This window comes from Pleurodeles waltl, chromosome 4_2 (genome assembly GCF_031143425.1).
Source record: "Pleurodeles waltl isolate 20211129_DDA chromosome 4_2, aPleWal1.hap1.20221129, whole genome shotgun sequence".
In the NCBI taxonomy this organism is placed as follows: Eukaryota; Metazoa; Chordata; class Amphibia; order Caudata; family Salamandridae; genus Pleurodeles; species Pleurodeles waltl.
The window spans coordinates 172,366,610-172,388,922 of NC_090443.1; the positions used below are offsets into that span (position 1 = coordinate 172,366,610).

The 22,313-nt window shown below is 45.5% G+C and overlaps 1 protein-coding gene across 1 annotated transcript in view; it reads right to left on the reverse strand.

Moving 5' to 3' along the window:
* RAPGEF3 (Rap guanine nucleotide exchange factor 3) overlaps positions 1 to 22,313 on the reverse strand; it is a 1,225,478-nt gene that overhangs the window by 712,717 nt on the left and 490,448 nt on the right. The gene's annotated exons all lie outside the window — the stretch shown is intronic.

Sequence of the window (22,313 nt, forward strand, 5' to 3'; positions counted from 1 at the left end):
CGCTTGCGGGGTGGTTCTCCATCTGCAGGGGGTGGGGTGCTGGTGTGGTGGCCCTGTGGCGGGGCGTCCTGTCCACTAGCGCCGGCGGAGGTTGTGGGCAGTTCATCGTCCAGGCTAGTGTCAGGGGCCCCTTGGAGTGCCACGGTGTCCCTCATGGTCTTTTGTATGTCCTTCAGCACCCCTACGATGGTGCCCAGGGCGGAGCTGATGGTTCCGAGCTCCTCCCTGAACCCCAAATACTGTTCCTCCTGCATCCGCTGGGTCTCCTGAAACTTGGCCAGGACCGTCGCCATCGTTTCCTGGGAGTGGTGGTATGTTCCCATGATGGAGGAGAGGGCCTCGTGGAGAGTGGGTTCCCTTGGCCTGTCCGCACCCTGTCGCACAGCAGCCCTCCCAGTTCCCCTGTGTTCCTGTGCCTCCGTCCCCTGGACCGTGTGCCCACTACCACTGCCCCCAGGTCCCTGCTGTTGTTGGGGTGGTGGGTTACCCTGGGTTCCCTGTAGTGGTGGACACACCGCTGATTGACGTGTCCTGGGGACGGAGGTTTGGGCCCGCTGGGTGGGTGCTGTGCTGGTGTTACCAGAGGGTGGAAGGTCAGTGTTGGGCTGTGCCTGTGCGAGGGGAACCGACTGTCCCGAGGCCCACGATGGTCCGGGCTGGTCATCTGGATCCAGTTGGCCAGAGCTGCTGTCGTCACTGTGGGCCTCTTCTGTGGGTGGAGTGGAGATGTCTGGACCCTCCTGTGTGGTGACGTTACATAGTGGTCCTGCAGGGGTGGAAAAGCATAATTATTGCATGTGTGTGTGTCATGGTTAGCAATGGGTGGGTGTGCGTGTACCCCAGTGCAAGCATTCCTGTGTGGGGGCTTGTATGATGATGGTTGGGGGTTGTTATGGGTATGTGCAGTGAGCATGCTTTAGTGATGGGTATCCATGCTTAGTTGTGTCATGCAGGGCTTGGTGTTGGGATGTGTGGTTTGTGTTATGAGTGCATTAGTGAGGAGTTGGAGTGATAGGGGAGGGGGTGAGGGTGGGGGTGTGTGATAGCATGCAGGTAGGGTGGGGGATATGATAGTTAAGATTTGACTTACCAGTGTCTATTCCTCCACCGACTCCTCCGAGGCCCTCAGGATGCATGATGGTCAAGACCTGCTCCTCCCATGTTGTTAGTTGTGGGGAGGAGGTGGGGGTCCGCCGCCAGTCCGCTGAATCGCGATGTTGTGCCTGGAGACCACTGAACGCACCTTCCCCCATAGGTCGTTCCATCTCTTTCGGATGTCCTCCCGATTTCTTGGATGCTGTCCCACCGTTGACCCTGTCGACGATTCTTCGCCATAGCTCCATCTTCCTGGCTATGGAGGTGTGCTGCACCTGTGCTCCAAATAGCTGTGGCTCTACCCATAGCATTTCTTCCACCATGACCCTAAACTCCTCCTCGGAAAACCTGGGGTGTCTTTGTCGCGCCGCACCGCGCGGCGCGAGCCGAGAGCTCGACTCCTGCCGGGCGTTCGGCTCGGGCCGCGCACCGCGTTATTAAGACGCGGCGCGCCCCCAGCCTCTCCTGCGCGTTTCGAGGCCCCAGATTTGCTTGGGGCCTCGTTCTTCCTTCTGCCTTTCACTGTCCCAGGGGTCTCTGAACCCTCTTACCTGTTTTTCTTCGTTTCTTTGTCCTTTCTTCTTTTTGCAGTCTGTTGTGTGCCTTTCTTTATGTTTTTTCCTCCTTCCCAGATTCCTGTGCTTTCCCAGCATTCCTTGTTCCCTATTCTCTATGGTTCCTCTACTATTCTGTTCTATGTATTATTTCCCTATCTAAGATGGTGTCCTTTTACTTCCTGTGGGTCACTTCCTGTTTTTTGGTATATAAGGGCTGTGTTTTTCCTCTTTCTTTGCGCTGCAACACTTTCTGCTCAGTTAGTGTCTTCGCTCCTGATTTCCTTGCCTTTTGGTTTTGGATTCAGCACTCTGTGTTTTCTGATTTTTGCTCCTTTTGGATTCCTGTTTGTTTGTTCTTGTTTTTCTCCAGGAGTCTTCCTGTTTGGAGGTTTTTTCCCCTTTTTAAGGGTTTTTTTCCCTCTGGCGCTACTTTCTGAAGGGCACGGTCTGTTCTTGGTGTCTCCATTGCCTACAGCACCGTGGCTACCAGAAAGAGTTGCCCCTTTTTGGGCCAGAGCCGAACATTGAAGATTCACGCCACCAGATCTGCAAATTCCAGGCGCAAGCAGCACGTGAGTCGTGACAGATTGCAGCGCCTAACCATTCCGACGTCCTCAAACACCATGGATAATACAGTGGCGGCTGCTGCAGATCCGGAGCAATCTCTGCTGACCACGATTCAGCAACAAGCCCAGGAATTGCAACAACTACGTAATGAAAATGCTGCGTTACGACAGGCTTTGGCCCTCCGCACCAGTGATGTTCCGACAATCTCCGCTTCTACCCCTTGTTTCTCTGGTGAACCAACCAAGCTTCGCGAGTTCTTGGATGCTTTAACGGTGTATTTCGCCTTCCGACCTACTCAATTCTCCCACGACAGGACCAAGGTGGGTTATCTTATCAGTGCCTTATCCGGTCCAGCCTTGGCCTGGGCAACCCCGATGGTGTCCTCCAACGACCCTGTATTGTCAGACTATTCCGCCTTTGTGAGTCGCTTCAAACAGATGTTTAGCCGTCCTGGATTGGAAGCCTCCGCTGAAGAAGCCTTGTGCGACATCCAACAAGGCTCCCAAGACGTCCTGCAATATATAACCCGTTTTCGTCAGCTGGCGGCAGAGACCACTTGGGTGGAACGTACTCTGGTAACATTATTTCGTAGAGGACTCAAAGAAGAAATAAAGGATGAACTAGTGCATTCTACCAGAGCGGAAGATCTTCGTGGCCTGATGGATCAAGCACTGTCCATCGAATATCGTCTTCAGGAACGGAGATCGGAAAAGAAAAGGAGTAGAGGGTTTGCCCAGCCAAGTAGCTCACGTGCATACCTGCAGCGTTCCGAGGAACCTCGCACTCCTGCTAGAGACATCGAAGGGGAACCCATGCAGGTGGATACTACCCGAGGTCCGCTCTCTGCTAGTGAACGAGAAGACAGACGCAAGAGAGGGTTGTGCCTGTATTGTGGTTCTGCCGGTCACATGCTCCGTACCTGTCCAGTACGTCCGTCCAGGCCTTCGGGAAACGCCACCTCCCGTCCTCTGTAAGAAGGGAGGGGACGGGATCTACAGCTATACCTTCCATCAGCTCCTTTAATGACAATACAACGGCCTTGTTCATCTTTCCTGTCCTGTTACAACTTCCTGACGGTCGTCAAGAAAAGACTATGGCATTACTAGATTGTGGTGCTAGTGGTATATACATGGACAAGACGTGGGCTGCTGCTAACCTAGTTCCTACTCAAGCAAAAGAAGTACCCGAACAGGTACACACTGTGGATGGATCTTTGATATCCTCTGGTCCTGTAGACACCACTACCCTGATGTTAAGTCTACAGGTGGGAAACCATCAAGAACACATCTCCTTCGATCTTATTACGTCCCCTAACCATACCATCATTCTTGGAATTCCGTGGTTCATCAGACATAACCCATATATAAATTGGGTTACCCGGACAGTCTCTTTGTCTTCGCAATTTTGTCATGAGAACTGTTTTACTTCCGACAAGTATTGGTCTCCGAAAAGATCCTTAGCTACTGAAGGTGCCACTGGTATGTCCATTAATATGGTCCAAGGGGTCCCAGACCACTATTTGGAGTTTCAGGATGTTTTCCAAAAACCGTCAAAACCTGTGCTACCTCCACATCGAGAATATGATTGTGCAATTCCATTGGAACCCGGCACAGTTGTTCCTTTTGGGAGGATGTACTCCCTCACGGAACCCGAAAAAGAAGTTCTAAAGGAGTATCTGGACGAAAATATACAGAGTGGTCTTATTGTTCCATCGTCGTCTCCGGCTGGGGCCCCTCTCTTTTTTGTGCCCAAGAAGACTAAGGATCTTCGTCCGTGTCTGGATTTTCGAGGTCTGAATAAAATTACCATTAAAGATCGTTATCCTTTGCCTCTCATCAGGGACATACTGGAAGCAATCAGAGGGGCCCAACGTTTTACTAAATTGGATTTACGAGGAGCCTACCACCTTTTACGCATAAGAGAAGGCGACGAATGGAAGACAGCATTCAGGACCCCATTTGGCCATTTTGAATATAGGGTTATGCCGTTTGGTCTTACTAACGCCCCCGCAATCTTCCAGAGATTTATGGACTCAGTGTTTTCAGACCTACTGAATCAGACAGTCGTGATCTACCTAGATGATATTCTTATTTATTCTAGAAATCCTGAACTCCATACTTCCCATGTGAAACAAGTTCTTCAAAGACTTCGTGATCATCAACTATTTTGAAAACCAGAGAAATGTGAGTTCGACATGACGGAAGTCAAATATCTGGGCTATCATTTAAGTCCCACCGGCATAGCTATGGATCAAGAAAAGGTACAAGCTATCCTAGAGTGGCCTTCTCCTTCTACCATAAAAGAAACACAATGTTTCCTAGGTTTAGCAAACTTCTATCGACAATTCATTCTAGACTTTGCCAGTCAGACTAGCCACATAACTCACACCTTAAAGAAGGACAATTTAAAGAAGGGGTTTGTCTGGACTGAGGCTGCTGAAGCAGCCTTTCAAAGCTTAAAGAGAGCCTTCACCCAAGCCCCCATCTTAAGACATCCAGATACCACCAAACAATTTATAGTAGTAACTGATGCTTCTGAGAGAGCCATCGGAGCTGTCTTACTCCAACGACAAGAGGATGATGGCCTTGAACATCCTGTTTTCTATTTGTCTCATATCCTTTCCACAGCTGAACAACATTATTCCGTACTTGAAAGGGAATTATTGGCTCTGAAAACAGCCTGCCTTGAGTGGAGACAGTTTCTGATGGGTTCCAAGGAACCATTTGAGGTGAGGACAGACCACCGTAATTTACAATGTTTAAGAAATTTTGTATGCCAGAATAGTCGTCAGGCCCGCTGGGCCTTTTTCTTCAGTCAGTACGATTTTTATATTACATATATTCCAGGATCTCCAAACATTCTGGCTGATGCTCTGTCTCGCCGATATCCAGAGTGTTCTCCTTCCTCATCCCAGTATCTTCTAGAACCCAGTAAGATCATTGGAGTGGCTCAGTCTTTCCTGGAAGAAGTACAACAAGAATACGCCAACCTATCGGACCATGACATAGAAGAACTAAGACCATTATTGTACAAGAAACAAGGATATTTTTATTACCAAGACCTGATATTCCTCCCTACAAACAAGGTGCAAAAGAAAGCATTACAAATGTGCCATGATTCCCCTGTAGCTGGTCATAGAGGCATCAAAGCCACACAAGAACTACTTTCACGATTTTTCTGGTGGCCTACCTGGAAACTGGATGTGGAAAAATACGTTCAGGCCTGTCCCATATGTGCCCAAGTCAAAATACCTCACACCAGACCGGCAGGATTACTACAGCCTTTGCCTGTTCCATCGGCCCCATGGCATACTATCTCTACTGATTTTATGTGTTCACTCCCACCATCAGCAGGAAACCGGGTTATCATGGTCACAGTGGATTCTTTCACAAAGATGGCTCATTTCACTGGCCTAAAAAGGCTGCCTACTTCTCAAGAACTAAGTCAAATATTCATAGATCATGTCTTCCGTCTCCATGGACTTCCACATACCATATTATCTGATAGAGGACCTCAGTACATCTCCCGATTTTGGAAGCATTTTTGTAAAACACTGAATATAAATAGAGCCCTGTCTTCAGGGTTCCATCCTCAGACCAACGGACAGACTGAGCGTCTGAACCAAGGACTGGAGCAATATCTTCGATGCTTTTGCAATTCTACCCAAAGTAACTGGAGCACTTACCTCTCTTTAGCTGAATTTTCCTACAATAACTCAGTCCATAGTGCCTCCAAGGTCACTCCCTTTTTCTGTTCCTATGGTTTTCATCCTACCTCTTTCCCTACTTCTCCACAATCCAACTCTCCTCTACCTGCTATTACCTATTTCTCCAAACGCCTTCTCCAACTCCATAAACTAATTCGATCTAATTTGTTACATACCAAGAGGTATATGAAGAAGGCTGCAGACAAGAGACGTACAACCAATCCAAATTATCATCTGCAAGATAAAGTCTGGCTCTCCTCCAAATTCTTGCCCTCACGTCTCTCTCAAAACAAGTTCACACCTCGTTACTATGGGCCTTTCCGTATTCTCCAGTTGGTCAATCCTGTCACTGTCCGTCTTCACTTACCCCATACATGGAAGATCCATCCGGTTTTTCATGTTTCTCAGCTTAAACCTTATGTGCCTGATCCTTACTCACGTCAGTTTCCTTGTCCACCTCCTGTCCTTGTGGATGATGTTCCTGAATATGAAGTGCAGGAAATTTGTGACTCTCGTCTTTTTCATAAACGACTTCAGTATCTGATTCATTGGAAGGGTTATCCTCTCAGTGAATGTTCATGGGAAGATGCCTCTTCCGTTCACGCTCCTCTCCTGATTCAACGCTTTCACTGTTTATTCCCTCTTAAACCTGGGCCTTCGGGAGGGGGACCTACTGTCGCGCCGCACCGCGCGGCGCGAGCCGAGAGCTCGACTTCTGCCGGGCGTTCGGCTCGGGCCGCGCACCGCGTTATTAAGACGCGGCGCGCCCCCAGCCTCTCCTGCGCGTTTCGAGGCCCCAGATTTGCTTGGGGCCTCGTTCTTCCTTCTGCCTTTCACTGTCCCAGGGGTCTCTGAACCCTCTTACCTGTTTTTCTTCGTTTCTTTGTCCTTTCTTCTTTTTGCAGTCTGTTGTGTGCCTTTCTTTATGTTTTTTCCTCCTTCCCAGATTCCTGTGCTTTCCCAGCATTCCTTGTTCCCTATTCTCTATGGTTCCTCTACTATTCTGTTCTATGTATTATTTCCCTATCTAAGATGGTGTCCTTTTACTTCCTGTGGGTCACTTCCTGTTTTTTGGTATATAAGGGCTGTGTTTTTCCTCTTTCTTTGCGCTGCAACACTTTCTGCTCAGTTAGTGTCTTCGCTCCTGATTTCCTTGCCTTTTGGTTTTGGATTCAGCACTCTGTGTTTTCTGATTTTTGCTCCTTTTGGATTCCTGTTTGTTTGTTCTTGTTTTTCTCCAGGAGTCTTCCTGTTTGGAGGTTTTTTCCCCTTTTTAAGGGGTTTTTTCCCTCTGGCGCTACTTTCTGAAGGGCACGGTCTGTTCTTGGTGTCTCCATTGCCTACAGCACCGTGGCTACCAGAAAGAGTCGCCCCTTTTTGGGCCAGAGCCGAACATTGAAGATTCACGCCACCAGATCTGCAAATTCCAGGCGCAAGCAGCACGTGAGTCGTGACAGTCTTTGGTGTGGTATGGGGTGGTGTAGGTGATGTGTGGGGTGGTGCGTGTGTTGATGACTGTGGTGATGTGTGGTGGTGTGTTGTGTGAGGTGCGTGGAAGTTCTGTGGGTGATGGTGTTGTGTGCCTCTGTGTGGTGGGGTTGTCTATTGCTGTAGTCTCTCTCTGGCCTTCTTTCAGAATTTTTGGTGGTAGGGGTTTGTGGGTGATGTGGGTGTGTGTTTTATATTGTATTGGGTGTGTGGGAGTGTTGTTTGTATGTGTATCAGGTGTGTGTATTTTGAATTGTCCAATTTGGCGTTGTTTTGGAGATGTGTGTGTATTTTGAGCGCGGCGGTGTGTACCTCCAATGGAATACCGTGGTTGAAAGACCGCTGCGTTGATTCGTGGGTCGTGATAGCATGGGCGTGTTTCTGTTGGCGTGACAGTGGACGAATAGTTTTCGCCAGTTTATCACTGACCTTTTGTGTGGCAGAGTTGTGTGGGTGTCTGTATTTCGGCGGATTCCGTGCTGTGAGTCATAATAGCTATGGCGGAATTCCGCGGCCGCGGCGGTGTGTTGGCAGTCTTCAGCACGGCGGTAAGCGGCTTTTACCGCCAATTTTGTAATGACCCCCTTAATGTCTTTCAAAAATCATAATCATTGGTGCCTCTGTGCCACCCCCAAAGTGAAACACTTGTGTAAAAAAAGGGGGCAACCAATGAAATAATATAAGGTGATGCTGTTGGTATAACATTTTCAGATCTTCTTTGGACCCAAACGCGTTTTGTTTGCACCTTGTCTGACTTGGGCCTCAGTTGGGGGTCTGCCTCTCTCTAGGTCCTCATATATGTCATGCATGTAAATGAAATTATAGAAGTGGGCTACAATGGCTCTTAGCCTGCCAGACCATGCAGTTCTACTACGAGGCAAGATGGCAGTGCTATGATGATTCTCGCACTCATCATGCTGTCGTATGTACTTACTACTGCACTTGCAGATCTACGTGAAAGGTGTGCTGCAGTGTAGAGTGGTGCAGAGCTAGAAAGTTTCTCTAGGCACGGGCTGAAGGAGGCTTGTATTTGATGGTGCTGCATGGAGTGTAATAAAAGTATAAACTATAAAAAACCATAACAAACAACAGCAACAACAACAATAATAATAAAAGCTAATAAACCCTTCTCATCTTCATTATCGACTCAGGACTTCATTTCTGTGGCAGCCATGTTGAGAGTCCGTGATAGTCACCCTGCCGGGAATTTCAGGGCATCACCTTTTCAAAGAATCGTTGAAAATGGAGCAGTATCGTTCCATGAAATTGAGGTATGTGATGGTGGGCAACACTATGGTTTGGAAAGTATTTCCAATTGCTAGGGGCCTTGCTTCAACAGACAGCGCGCACTGGCGCCGCAGCGAGGAACCAGTTACCTGGTTCCCTTCTGACTGCACACAGCGAGGCAGCTGTTTATCTCGCTAGTTAGCTACCCTAAGTAATCTTCGAGAGTGACTACATGTTGCAGCAGAGACTAATGTACTCTGGACAAAGAGTGACCTCCTTCTCTGGAGAGGAAAGCTTGGCTTGTATGTTACCTGCTGAAACTCGACGAGGAGCTGATGTAATGAGGTACATACACAGGGTAAGTCGTTACTTAACTCAGTGCAATCAATCAATCAATCAATAAAAGGATTTATAAAGCGCAATACTCACCTGTTAGGGTCTCAAGGCGCGGGGTGGGGGAGCTACTGGTCGTAAAGCCATGTCTTGAGGGGTTTCCTGAATGTCAAGAGGTCTTCGGTCTGGCGAAGGTGGAGCAGTAGGGAGCTCCAGGTCTTGGCGGCGAGAGAAGGATCTTCCCCCGGCAGTGGTGTGGCAGATGTGGGGGACAGAGGCGAGGGCGAGGCTGGCGTAGCGAAGATTGTGGGTGGGGGTGTAGAAGGTGAGTCTGTCGTTGAGGTAGGCTGGACCTGTGTCATGGAAGGCTTTGTGTGCGTGGATGAGGAGTTTGAAGGTGATCCTCTTTGATACTGGTAGCCAGTGTAGGTCTCTGAGGTGGGGGAGATGTGGTTGCGGCGTGGGACGTCAAGAATGAGGCGGGTGGATGCGTTCTGGATTCTTTGCAGCTTTGTTTGGAGTTTGGTTGTTGTTCCTGCATATAAGGCATTTCCGTAGTCCAACCGGCTGCTGACCAGGGCGTGGCTGACAGTTTTCCTGGTTTCGATGGGGATCCACTTGAAGATCTTGTGGAGCATGCAGAGAGTGTTGTAGCAGGAAGAGGAGATGGCGTTGACCTGCTGAGTCATGTTGAGTGTGAAGTCGAAGATGAATCCCAGGTTGCATGCGTGGGTGGTGGGTGAGGGTGAGGGTGCGGATCCTAGGGAGGTGGGCCACCAGGAGTCGTTCCATGCTGAGGAGTTGGAGCCAAAGATGAGGATTTCTGTCTTGTCTGTGTTTAACTTGAGGCGCCCTGATTCCATCCAGCTGGCGATGGCGTGAAGTCCATTGTGGAGGTTGTTCTTTGCGGTTGTAGGGTCTATCGCGAGGGAGAGGATGAGCTGAGTGTCGTCTGCGTAGGAAACTATGTTGATGTGGTGGGTTCCTGCGATGTTGGCGAGTGGGGTCATGTAAACGTTGAAGAGCGTGGGGCTGAGCGATGATCCTTGGGGGCGCCACAGATGATTCTGGAGGCTTCTGACAGGAACGGTGGGAGGCGGACTCTCTGGGTTCTGCCTGCGAGAAATGACGAGATCAAGTCGAGTGCCTTTTCGCGGATTCCAGCGTTGTGGAGGCGTGTGCGGAGAGTGTGATGACATACCGTGTTGAAGGCTGCGGAGAGGTCCAGGATGAGTGCTGCTGTTTCTCCTTCGTCGAGCATGGGCCTGATGTCGTCTGTGGCAGCAATGAGTGCGGTCTCCGTGCTGTGGTTTTTGCGGAATCCAGATTGGGAGGTGTTGAGTGCCTTGCTGTCTTCCAGGAACCGGGATAATTGTCTGTTCACGATTTTTTCGATTACCTTGGCTGGGAAGGGGAGGAGGGAGATCGGCCGGTAGTTCTTGGGGTCGTCTGGGTCTGCCTTTGGCTTCTTCAGCAGGGCGTTGACTTCTGCATGCTTCCATCTTTCTGGGAAGGTGGCTGACTCGAAGGAGCTGTTGATGGTGTTGCAGAGGTGGGGAGCGATGATGATGTTTGCTTTATTGAAGATATTGTGTGGCAGGGGTCCGATGGTGATCCGGAGTGGATGGAGGCCATGGTGTTTGCGGTGTCTTCTATGTTGACGGGGGTCCAGGTGTGGAGGAGGTGGGTGTTGCTTGGGGTGTTGGGTTCATGGGTGTTTGTAGTCAGCTGGTGGGTCTGGGGGTTGAAGCTGTTGTGGATTTCTTCTATCTTTCGACGGAAGTGGGTTGCGAGTGAGTTGCAGAACCCCTGTGATGGTTTGTTGGAGCAGGTCCTGGGAGTGGAGAGCTCTTTGATGATGCCGAAGAGCTCTTTACTGTTGTGAGCGTTGGTGTCAATGCGGTTTTTGAAGTGGGTCCTTTTGGTGGTGCGGATCAGTTGGTGATGGTTGCTTATGGCATCCTTGAAAGCAATGTGGTTGGAGTTGGTAGGTTCAAGGTGCCAGGTTTTTTACATTCTGCGATAGCCGTTTGGATTCCCGTAGGTCTGGGGTGAACCAGCTGGCCTTGATTCTGTGGAAGGTGTTTAGGGGTTTTTTGAGCGGTGCAAGGGTGTTGGCGCAGTCTTCTATCCATCGATGTAGGTTGGTGGTGGCTGCGTTGGGGTCCGGGGTCCCAGGGGGTGGGGCCCGGGAAATCAGTTGATCCGTTGATATTTTGCTCCAGTTGCGTCAGGGGGGTTGTGCGCGGTGGTGGTGAGTGACTGGTTTCTGGTAGGAGAAGTGGATGCAGCGGTGGTCTGTCTAGCTGAGTTTGGTGGTGTGGCTGAAGGAGATGTGGTTGCTGGCTGAGAAGACAGGATCGAGTGTGTGGCCTGGAGAGTGCAAAGAAAAGCCAAGTGGCACACACCTCGAAAGACATAACAGAAGTGTAAGAACACTTCCTTTGAGTAAATTTCAGCTACCAAAACTTGTGACGATTGGGAGAGCATTCAGGTCTCTAGAAGGAGTGACATTTGAAAGCAGAGTGGCCAGATTTGGTAGGCTATGAGCGCACTACATAAAAGAAATTGAGGATGTTCAAAAAGATAAGGGAGGATTCCTCAATTTGCAACTAAAACTCGACTACCTGTGCTATATTACTGTGAAAAATCTGGTGAATCAGTTTCACCAGGTATTTATTATTGTAGTCTTTTTTATTATCTTCTTATATTGATTTATTCTGATAATTTGTTTGTCTTTTTGTCTTGGGCCAATGGCATGAAGGAACCATTTTCGACTTGGAAAGGAAAGCAGAAATTATGAGACTATTGGTACATTGTCATTGTTGTAGAATAAGCCTCACCACAACAAAAACAAACTGTGCGCATGCACAATTTAGGAATAGAGAGCAGAGTAATTTACAAAAACTTTCCTGAAGGTACTGTGAAGTCAGCAGAAGAGGACAGGGATGCCTTTGAAAGTTAGAGAGCATTACTTGGCTGTGCCATTATCCCTTCTAGAAAGGGAAATCCAATGCCCTGGACAATATATATAGAATATGTGTTTAAATGTGTTCATGTAAACTAAGAGAACTGAAAGTCATGAACTGAACTGCATTTAGTACTATTATTCTATATATGAATATTATGGTAATCTAGTTCATCAACATTTACATAGTTATTGCTCATTTATTCTGCTCATGTGAAATGCACATATAACCATGTATTTGCATGTGCATTAAACTCTATGTTAAATTAGCTGAAGTCAAGGCCTTGATCATTCTTTTCTGTGTTTAATCTTCAACATGAAAGTTTTGCTCTTGTTGTGTAAATCTTTATTTGCAAATGGGTCTCCAGAAGCTGTCTCTTAATGAAAATATTATTGTTAGTTGTAGATGGGAGTGATGGGAAAACAGGTTGCCAAGGATGGGAGGGTTAACGAGGAGTTGTGAATACAAGAAAGATCCAAGGTCATCCTGATGCTTGAACCAAGAGACACAACCCTAATTAAAAGATACCATTCACAAATATGCACAGACTGTAGGAAGTTACTGGCAGTGAGATCAACTATCTGAGTTGCAAGAGGATAAGAGTGTTTTAACGTGTTAGAGATTCAGATCCCTTTTGCCCTTTGACGAGGGTGCACTCTTAGAAACTTAGGGAGGTGCAGACCCCTGTTTCTTTTGCTTGGCTGATGTGGCTTAATGCTATGTGCATTTCTTTTGTGGGAACTTCTACCAATGTTTCTGTAGTGCTGACACTAATATTTCATTCTTCATTTATTTAGACTAGAACATTTTAGGGTTTCCTATAGTTTACCAGAGTAGTTAGATTTATATAGATTCAATGGTTAGGCAAGAGAATCTAAGTTTGAATTCGGAGCACTAGGTGTTGTTCCCTATTTTCTTGTTGCTACTGAAGTCTTGGTATGTCTCACGTTGGTGCGTTTTAACCTGGTTCAACATTTTAATTCATCTTTGGTAATCCTGTACCTGTTCAGTTTGGTTTTGAGACTCATTTACACACGTTTGGCTTTGAATTTGTAATCAAACTTTTTAAACTTATTTTGCCTCTGAGATTTAATGTGTGACAAGTGGGTTGCACTGTAATTTAAGTTGAATGGTTAAATGTATTTCTCCTCAACCCTGGGAACTTAGGAAAAGATTAATCAGACCTAGAAAAGAAGTAAAAGTAGTACTAGACGCCTGATCACATGGTAGCAGTCAGGATGGTTATCTTTCCGAAGTGAGGAGAACTGGAACCATATTCTAGATTAGTTAGTCCCCAGAGTCCAGTCCCTAATGCCCATGCCCAGACCTTGAAAGTTCGGCGGAGTTGTGGAGATTGGAAGTCGTATTGGTGGTGGAGGTGTCAGTATAAATAGGGTTGTAAATTGCAGCAGTTTAGCTTGCAGTAGTTGTGAGAATGGGTGGTGTCTTGCAGAGATGTTTTGTATGTTGTGTGAGTGTGGTGATTTGTGAAGAAGTTGAAGAGATAATCGGATATGACATGGCCTAAGATCCTGGGATAGTATTAAAAGGTGTAGAAGAAACCAAATAATAATTATCTGATGTTAGACCTGACAGCCTTAGGGCTTCCCCCAACTTTTTGCCTACTTTCCTACATTTTTCTGAACTAATTTTAGATGGTTTTAGGACTCTGCACACTTTACCACTGCTGACCAGAGCTAAAGTGCTTGTGCTCTCTCACATAAACTTGTTAACATTGGCCATACCCAATAGACATATTTAATTTACATGTAAGTCCCTAGTAAAGTGCACTAGATGTGCTCGGGCCTGTAACTTAAATGCTACTAGGGGGCCTGGAGAACTGGTTGTGCCACCCACTTAAGTAGTCCCTTAACCTTTTATCAGGTCTGCCATTGCAGGCCTGTGTGTGCAGTTTCACTACAACTTCAACATAGCTTTTAAAACTACTTGTCAAGCCTTAAATACCCCTTTTCTTTACATATATATCACCCCTAAGGTAGTCCCTAAGTAACCCACAGGACAGTGTGCCATGCAAGTAAAAGGCAGGACATGTACTTAGAAGTTTTACATATCCTGGTAGTGAAAAAGCCCCAAAGTCGTTTTTCACTACTGTGAATCCTGCTCCCCTCATGGCCAGCATTAGAGATTCCCTTATATGCTTTTAAGTGGTAATATTGATCTAAGAGGAATAGTCTTGTCATATTTGGTATGGTTGGAATGGTAGTGGGAAATCCTACTCACTGGTGAAGTTGGATTCGACATTAATATTTCATTAATGGCACTTTTGGAATGTAGGCATTTCTCTGCACTTACTGCTGTCTGTGCCTTACAGCCTGTCTCCAATCCACGTCTGCTCTGTGCTGGCTGAGAGCTCCTCTTGTGCATTACACCCAGACAACCACAAACACAGGGCATTCAGCTGCATCTGCATTCATCTGCATACAGATGGATTTCCATGGGCAGGAAGGGTGGAGGGGCTCTCTCTTACACTTCAAAGGCCAGTGACCTGTCCTCACACAAAGGACTGATAACCTCCCACAGGGATCCTGGCTGACAGCGCTGGGTTGAAAGGAAAACTTGTGCACCTCAAAACCATTCTTTCAATTTGCTCAACTTCAAAGGCACTTTTGGGTATATACTGGTTCTGTGATCCCATCAAATTAGACGCTTCTAGACCTACACCGGGACTCTGTCAGAGAAACTGCCTGACTGCCCAAAGGACTCATCTGGACTGCTTTGCTGGAAGGACTGCTGGCCTGCTTGTTGCCCTGCTGCCTGCTGACCCCTGACTCTGCTGGAAGGACTTTGCCTTCCTCCTCAAGTGCTCGCCAAGGTCTTGGATTGTGCTTGCCTCCTGTTCTGAGGTCTCAGGGCTATCAAGGACTTCACTGAAGAGAAATCCAGCACATCGGAAAATCAATGCAACACCTGCAAAATTCGATGCAAGGCCTGCTGGATCAATGGAGCGCCTGCTTTGCGGCAGAAAAATCACTGCATTGCCTGCCGGATCGATGCAACACCTGTTGCCTTTCCTCAAGACAATCTGGGTTTTTCCATGGATCCAACTTGGGCATCAAAATATCCTCACATCACAGTAAGGAGCCAAGGCTGTCTCCTGGAACTGACATATCGTCTTGCAGCGAGGAAGGAAACGATGCATTGCCTTTGCCATGCAGGAAAATTAAACTCATCACTTTTCTTTTGAAAGCATCTCCTCCTTTGCAGCCCCTCTGCTTCTTTATTTTTGGCACATCCCAGGTACCCTGTGCTGAAAGGATACAACAACCGATTATTAAGGTTTGAGACTCATGTAAACCTTTTTAAAGTGATATCTTGACTTGTGCATATTGGATGTTTGTCGTTTTGGTCCTATTTTATTCAAATAAATATCTATTTTTCTAAACTGATGTGGAGTACTTTTTGTGGTGTTTTCACTTTGGTACTCTATGAGTTATTGCACAAATACTTTACACATTGCCTTCTAAGTGAAGCCTGCTTGCTCTGTTCCAAGCTACTGAAGGGTGGGCACAGGATAATTTAGGTTGTGTTGTGACTTACCCTGACTAGGATTGTGGTCCCTATTTGGACAGGGTGCATACCTCTGCCAACTAGAGTCACAATTTCTAACATCTGCAAAGTGGTTGTGTTCGTTGTGAGACATCATCAATGATACAGTTGAGATAGGGACCTATCACTGTATGAATGTGAGGCAACTGGTGTATTGTATCTTAATGTGCAGAGTGAACCTATACTAATTTGGATGATACCCCAAAGGTTGAGGTTTCATTCGAAGTGTTTGGAAACAATTTTGTGTGACTAAAAACTGTTGATTCTTTAGTGGAGCAGACAAAGGTAATTAAGGGTGCCACACTGGTATAGGTAGGTTGGTGTGTTGTCACACTGCTATTGGCTGAAGATGCCATATGGGTTTGTGCTGCAATTTGTAGTTGTTTTAAAGGATTGTGGATATGGCATTTTTTTTTCTTAAATGGAGTTCTGTGGTCATTGTTGACAATTGGGAATACAATGAAATGTTTTATAGTCATGTGGGATCTGTTTAGAGGAGGCATTTATATTCCTAGTAGAGAGGGAGAAGATGTGCCTTCCAAAGATGCACCAGGTCATCATATGGCAATTACCGTAGGGCTTCATACATGTGTTTGGCTTGGTCAGTGGCACAAGATCACCGAAAAGGAGGGTGCATCGAGATTTCCACGATATGACACATTCAATTTAGGAATTATGGAAAAAATTTGAGTAGGGTGTTGTATGAGATGAAACCGCCTCCTAGATATGCATAATATGAAGCACTTAATGCTTGGGAATGTGCTGCTCATGGTAAAGAGAGAGGAATATCAGGTAGAACATGGGAATCTATACGTTCCTATGTAGATGCTAGATGGGAGGCAGAGCAGAAGCGGTGGAGAACCGACATGATAGATGGAGATAGGCTCGACCCAGCTTTAAGAACTGAGACAGCTGAGGGGGAAAAGGAAAAGAAAAAGAAAAAGACTAAGAAATAGAAAGAGGAAAATCAAAAAGAACCAGATAACATAATGAAAGTTAGTGACAGCGATTCAGGAGATAGCCTTTTGGATGTGTTGTCGTCTGAACATCCACCTCCATACAATGAAGTTAGGGAAGAAGGTGAAATGGTGGTACTAGTAGTAATAGAAAGATCCTAAGTGCCACTGCCCTGACAAATGCGACTCCTAGTTCTCTGAGTGCCACTTCAACTAATGCGCATTGTGAATCAATGAGTGAGGACTCAAGACTGTGGACCCCAGTTGACCCTACTGTAAGTACTGTTGATGCGTTTACTGTATCAGTCACTATATGAGAAATAACAAAGTATCCCCAGGAGAGTTGCAATATTGTCAGAAAGAGGTCCAATATCTAGGGTACCATATTGAAAAGGGAGCAAGGAAAGAGCCACAAGAGGGAATTTCAGCCATCTTGAGAATGAGCCCACCAACCACACAGAGAGAAGTCAGGCTATTTCTGGGAATGGTGGGCTACTGTCGTCAGCAGATACCCAACTTTTCCATAGAGGGCAAGCCTTTGCAGAGGCTAACACACAAGGATGTGTCTGGTCCGGTACCATGGGATAACAATTGTCTCATTGCCTTCCTAGAGCTGGGAGAAATTCTCTGTCATGCCGCGGCACTAGGAATGCCTTATTATAACAAGTCATTTGCACAGTGAGAGGGAGGGCTGTGCTCTCTCAGTGCTTACACAAATGCATGGGGATACCAAGAGACCTGTAGCTTACTTCTCAGCCACATTAGATAGATCCTGTAGCTTCTGCATTGCCTGGTTGCTTTAAAGCGGCGGCTAGCACGAGCATAGAGAGATGTGAAAATATAGTAATGGGTCATCCATTAACTGTGTATGTGTCACACTCTGTGAAGCTATTACTGACAAAAACTATGACTCAACATCTGACAAGCAGCCGCCTCACTAAATATAAACAGGTTATTTTGACTGCCACAAATGTGACAGTCAAACACTATGGTGTTTTGAATCCTTCAACATTTATGCCTATACCAGGTCAGGAAAGTGATGATGAGTATCAAATGGACCAGGATTGTCTCGATGTTACTGAACTATGCATCAAGCCGTGACCAGACATAGGAGATAGATCATTACCTGAATCTGGGTTTGTCCACTATGTTGTTGGTTCATGTTTACGAGACAGTGGAGGAAGCCTGAGAGCAGCTTATACTGTCTGTATCCTTTCTGGAGTTGATGAAGCCTCCTGGCTCCAACCAGTATTTTCCACCCAAGTGGCTAAATTGATTGCTCTTACAAGGGCATGTTGTGTTTCTGATCAATTGAAGGTGAATCTTTATGACAGTCCATACGGCTTTGGTGTTGTTCATGACTTTGGACAACTATGGTCCCAGAGGGGGTTTATGACGTCCTCTGGATCTCTGGTCTGGAATGGCCAAGAAATGAGAAACCTCCTTGATGCATTACAATTGCCTGAACAAGTTACAGTAGTCAAGTGCCCTACACATCGTCATGGAGATGATCATGTGACCTTTAGCAATAAGTATGCAGGCGAAATTGCCAAGAGCTGTACCCATGATGTTTATACAAATAATGTAATAATGATGAGATGCAAGAGACTAACTACAACCTTGTGTTGACAACAGTTGATACTTGGGAAGAGGTGAAGATGCTTCAAGCTTAAGTGTCTGAGGAGGAACAGCAGAGTTGCGTCAGAGAGGGAGGTGTCAAGAGGGATGATGACATTTGGGTTTTAAGGAATAGAAGACCAGTTTTGCCGAATAGTTTGTTATCCCCTGTGGCATGGCATTTCCCCGTCCGACTCAAGTTATAAGGGACATGATGGTGAGATAGTTCAGACAGACCTGGTTTAACCCTAAGTTCAGATTGATGGCTGAAGCACTGTGTCACAGGTGTATTGTGCGTCAAGAACAAAACAATGTTGGGAAGAGGACTGCAGTTACACTGAGTCACACAGGGAAATCAGGAGGGCCTTTTAACAAGATGCAGCTGGACTCATTGAGATGCCAGTGTGCAACGGGTTGAGGTATGTCCTGGCCATTCTGTAAATCTTCTCCCGCTGGGTTGAAGCCTATCCTACCAGAAGGAACTTTAGTCTCACTTTAGCTAAATTGCTGTTAGGGAACTTATACCTCGATTTAGATTTCCAACTACTCTAGAATCAGATTGCAGGGCTCATTACAATAAGGTTCAGAAATTGTTGTGTGCAGCATTGCAAATGGAGCTGAGGTTACACAGCAAATATAGACCTGAGGCTTTGGGTATTGTTGAGCAGGTGAATGGAATCCTGAAATCCATACTGGCAAACGTGCACTTTGAAGTGGCCTGATGCTTTGCCTCTTGTGTTGATTAGTCTTCAGAATGTACCTGATCTAAAGACTGGATTGTCTCTCCATGAGATCATTATGGGGAGAGCAATGAGGTTGCCGGCGTTTCCTGTGAATGCACTTGTGAACATTACAGATGAGATGGTCCTTGGTTATTGCAAGGGATTAGCTGACGTGGTATGTTCTGTGTCTAATCAGGTTGGAGCAGTTACAGCCCCTACGCATCCAGATGAGTGCCATGACCTCAGTCCTGGTGAAAGAGTCTTGGTGAAGAAACATCTAAGGAAAACGTGCCTGGAACATCGTGTGGCGTGGGCCGTGCCAAATCATCCTGGTCACCACAACTGCTGTAAAGTGTGGAGGTCTCCCTAACTTCATTCATGCTTCCCGTACTCACAGAGTTGAATGTCCCATTGATACAACAGCACCTGTTTCAGACGAGCTAATGGTGAGAGAAAGGCGACAGAAGTAGATTAGCCAAGCTGTCAGGGACCAAACTGAGTTGAAACAACACTAGATCGGTTGATCGGTTGAACAATTACGAACCAAGCTGAAGCAGAAACAACCGAATCTTGTCCTGTAGTGGTAGATGAGTCAAACTCAGAATCAGGCCCTGATGAAGGACCTAGTGCTAGAAATGAGCGTGTGGAAGCTGAAGGTCAGATGGCTCAGAAGACAAGAAAGAGAGAAGATGAGATTGCCTACAGGATGTGTGCCACAAACAATACCTGAATATATTTAGAACTCTGATCTAAACAGAAGTGAGGATGGTGGTGTCGCAGTAAGAAAATCAAACAGAACGAGGGTTCCCAGTCGAGGTACTCTTCTCCCAAGTGGATCTATTTCACAGATGTCACAGAAAGAGTTTTGGGAATGTTGGAGTCAAACAAGTTCGACTGAACCTCCGTGAACTGAACATTGTGGTTGAACTACTTAGAATTTTCACTGTCATCTATGAGTTTGATCTGTATAATCATTAGAGTCATTTATATTGACTGGGATAAAGAATTGAGAACAAGGAGAGTCGGCCCAAGTAGAAGAAGAGAAAGGGTTGTCCTTCAGAAGAACATGGAGTAGGGCTAGGGAAGTCTCACGAGGATTTGTATATACTGATGAACAGTTAAACTTTGTTTTGCTGTTTTCACAGTTGGGATTAACAGAAGAATATTCAGTTGCTGCTGTGTTCTAGCCTATTATAGCTCTGATCTTAGAGAAGTAATGGAGTCAAATCAGAGACTACTACTTGGTGTTGCCAGAAGTCTCTTTATTTAAGCATCTGAACAAGAATTCCTTTTTTAAAGGTACAGAAATAGCAAGAAAATATTGTGTATCACTGCAGCCTTTAGATACTGCATATGCACACAGAAACATTCTGACCTGTTCCATGACAGAGATAGAAACTAAGGGCCAGATCTAGCAAAGGGTTTTTCCCATTCTGTGTCAATGGGAAAATGTGTTCGTACATATGGCCCCAAATCTTTAAATTTAGTGGAAGTTAGAAGAAGGGAATTAGAATCCAGATCCAAAACAGATAAAGATTTCAGAGCACAACACAAGTGGAAAACAGAGGAGTTCGGACATCAATTGCAAGGGAACTTATCAGCTTCAACATAAGATTGCCAACACAAAGGGAAGCCATGCATACACATTGATCAGAGCTATACAGACCCATTGTTTATAGTGAAGCGTGATTGTGAACATGTTTTTGATGTTAGAACCAAGAGTGAATTTGTTCTAACATGTTTTTGATGTTAGAACCAAGAGTGAATTTGTTCTGAATGGGAAAGATCCTGTGATTCCTAGAGTGTATTTTATTTGTGGACAGTATGCTTATTTTAAGTGGCTGAAAGGATGGCATGGTATGTGTTATCTAGCAACAGTTTTCCCAAAGATTTATCACATGGAACATCTTGAGGATTTTGTGTGGGAAACGAAACCTAGAACTAGAAGAGGATGTAGTGCTGCAGAAATAGTGGCAGACATTTTTGGTGCATTGATTACATCTGTAGTGGTGATTCTGAATGACCGGAAGATTAGAAAGTTGTCTCCAATAGTGGACAAATTAGCTACTAGCACAACAAATTCTTTGTTATTTGTGAACACAGAGATGGTAGCGATAAGATCGATGGTTTTACAAAATATTGCTCAAAAAAGAGGGTGGAATCTGCCGGATTCTGGAAGTTCAACAATGTTGCACCTGTATTCTGGATAACAGCAAGGATTTGCAAAAGTATATTAGGAACATTTCTGGGTTGACAAAAGATTTGAAGGAATTAGAAGCAGCAGGTGCATGGTAAGTGATTGATTATGGAATTTCTGCTACAGGCAGGTGGTTTGGGAATTTGGGAAGTGGCATCATAGGTTTTGTTTTGAAGCCATTGTTAGTTATTGCAATAAGTGCAATATGTTTAGTGGTAGGATATAAGGTTTTCCAGAGAGCGAAAATTTAGATGGGAAGTAAGAGGAAAAGCGCACTTGTTGAAATGGAAGACAATAAGTGTAAATATTATGATGGTATGAAATATCTGGAGGAGTCCAGACAAACGCTGATGAAAACAACAGGGTTCTAAAGAGTCTCAATTGAGAAGGAAGTAGGTTTGTGATTAATTATCAATCATCAGAAGAGGGGTTAAGAGAGAGCATAACTTGGTTCTGCCATTATGTGTTCCAGAAAGAAAAATTTAATGCATTTGATGATACACATATATATAAAATGTGTGTTTAAATGTATTTATGCAAACCAAGGGGACTGAAAGTCATGAACTGAAGTGCATTTATAAGTAGAAATATGGATTGATTGTATGCCAATTACATGTATATTGAATTATTCTATGTATGGATAGTATGGTAATCTAGTTAATAGAAGTTTTCATAGTTATTCCTCATTTATTATACTCATGTGAAATGCATGTATAGACATGTATTTGAATGTGCACTGAGCTTTATGTTACGTTAGCTGATGTATAGGCCTGGAACATTCATTCTGGGTTTAATCTTCAATGTGAAAGTTTTGTTCTCATCCGGATGCTTCAACCCAGAGATGAAAGCCTAATTATAGGATACCATTCACAACTGTGCACCAACTACGAAATTACTGGTAGTGACGTCAACTATCTGAGTTGCAAGAGGATAAGATTGTTTTAGCCATTTAGAGATTCAGCCCCCTTTTGCCCTTGGACTAGAGTGGACCCTTAAAAACGTAGTGAGGTACAGACCTGTTTCTTTTGCTTGGCTAATGTGGCTTTATGTTATGCACATCTCACTTGCAGGAACTTCTACTGAGGTTTCTGTAGTGCCGACAGTGTTATTTCAGTCTTAATTTCGTTTACCAGGGTAGTTAGATTTCTATAGATTCAATGGTTAGGCAAGAGAATCAAGGTTTGAATTCAGCGTACAAGTATTGTTTCTTCTGTATTGTTGCTACCAAAGTATTGGTATGTCTCATGTTGGTGCACTTTATTTAACCTGATTCAACTTTGATAATCCTGTGCTTGTTTAGCATGTTTTCAAG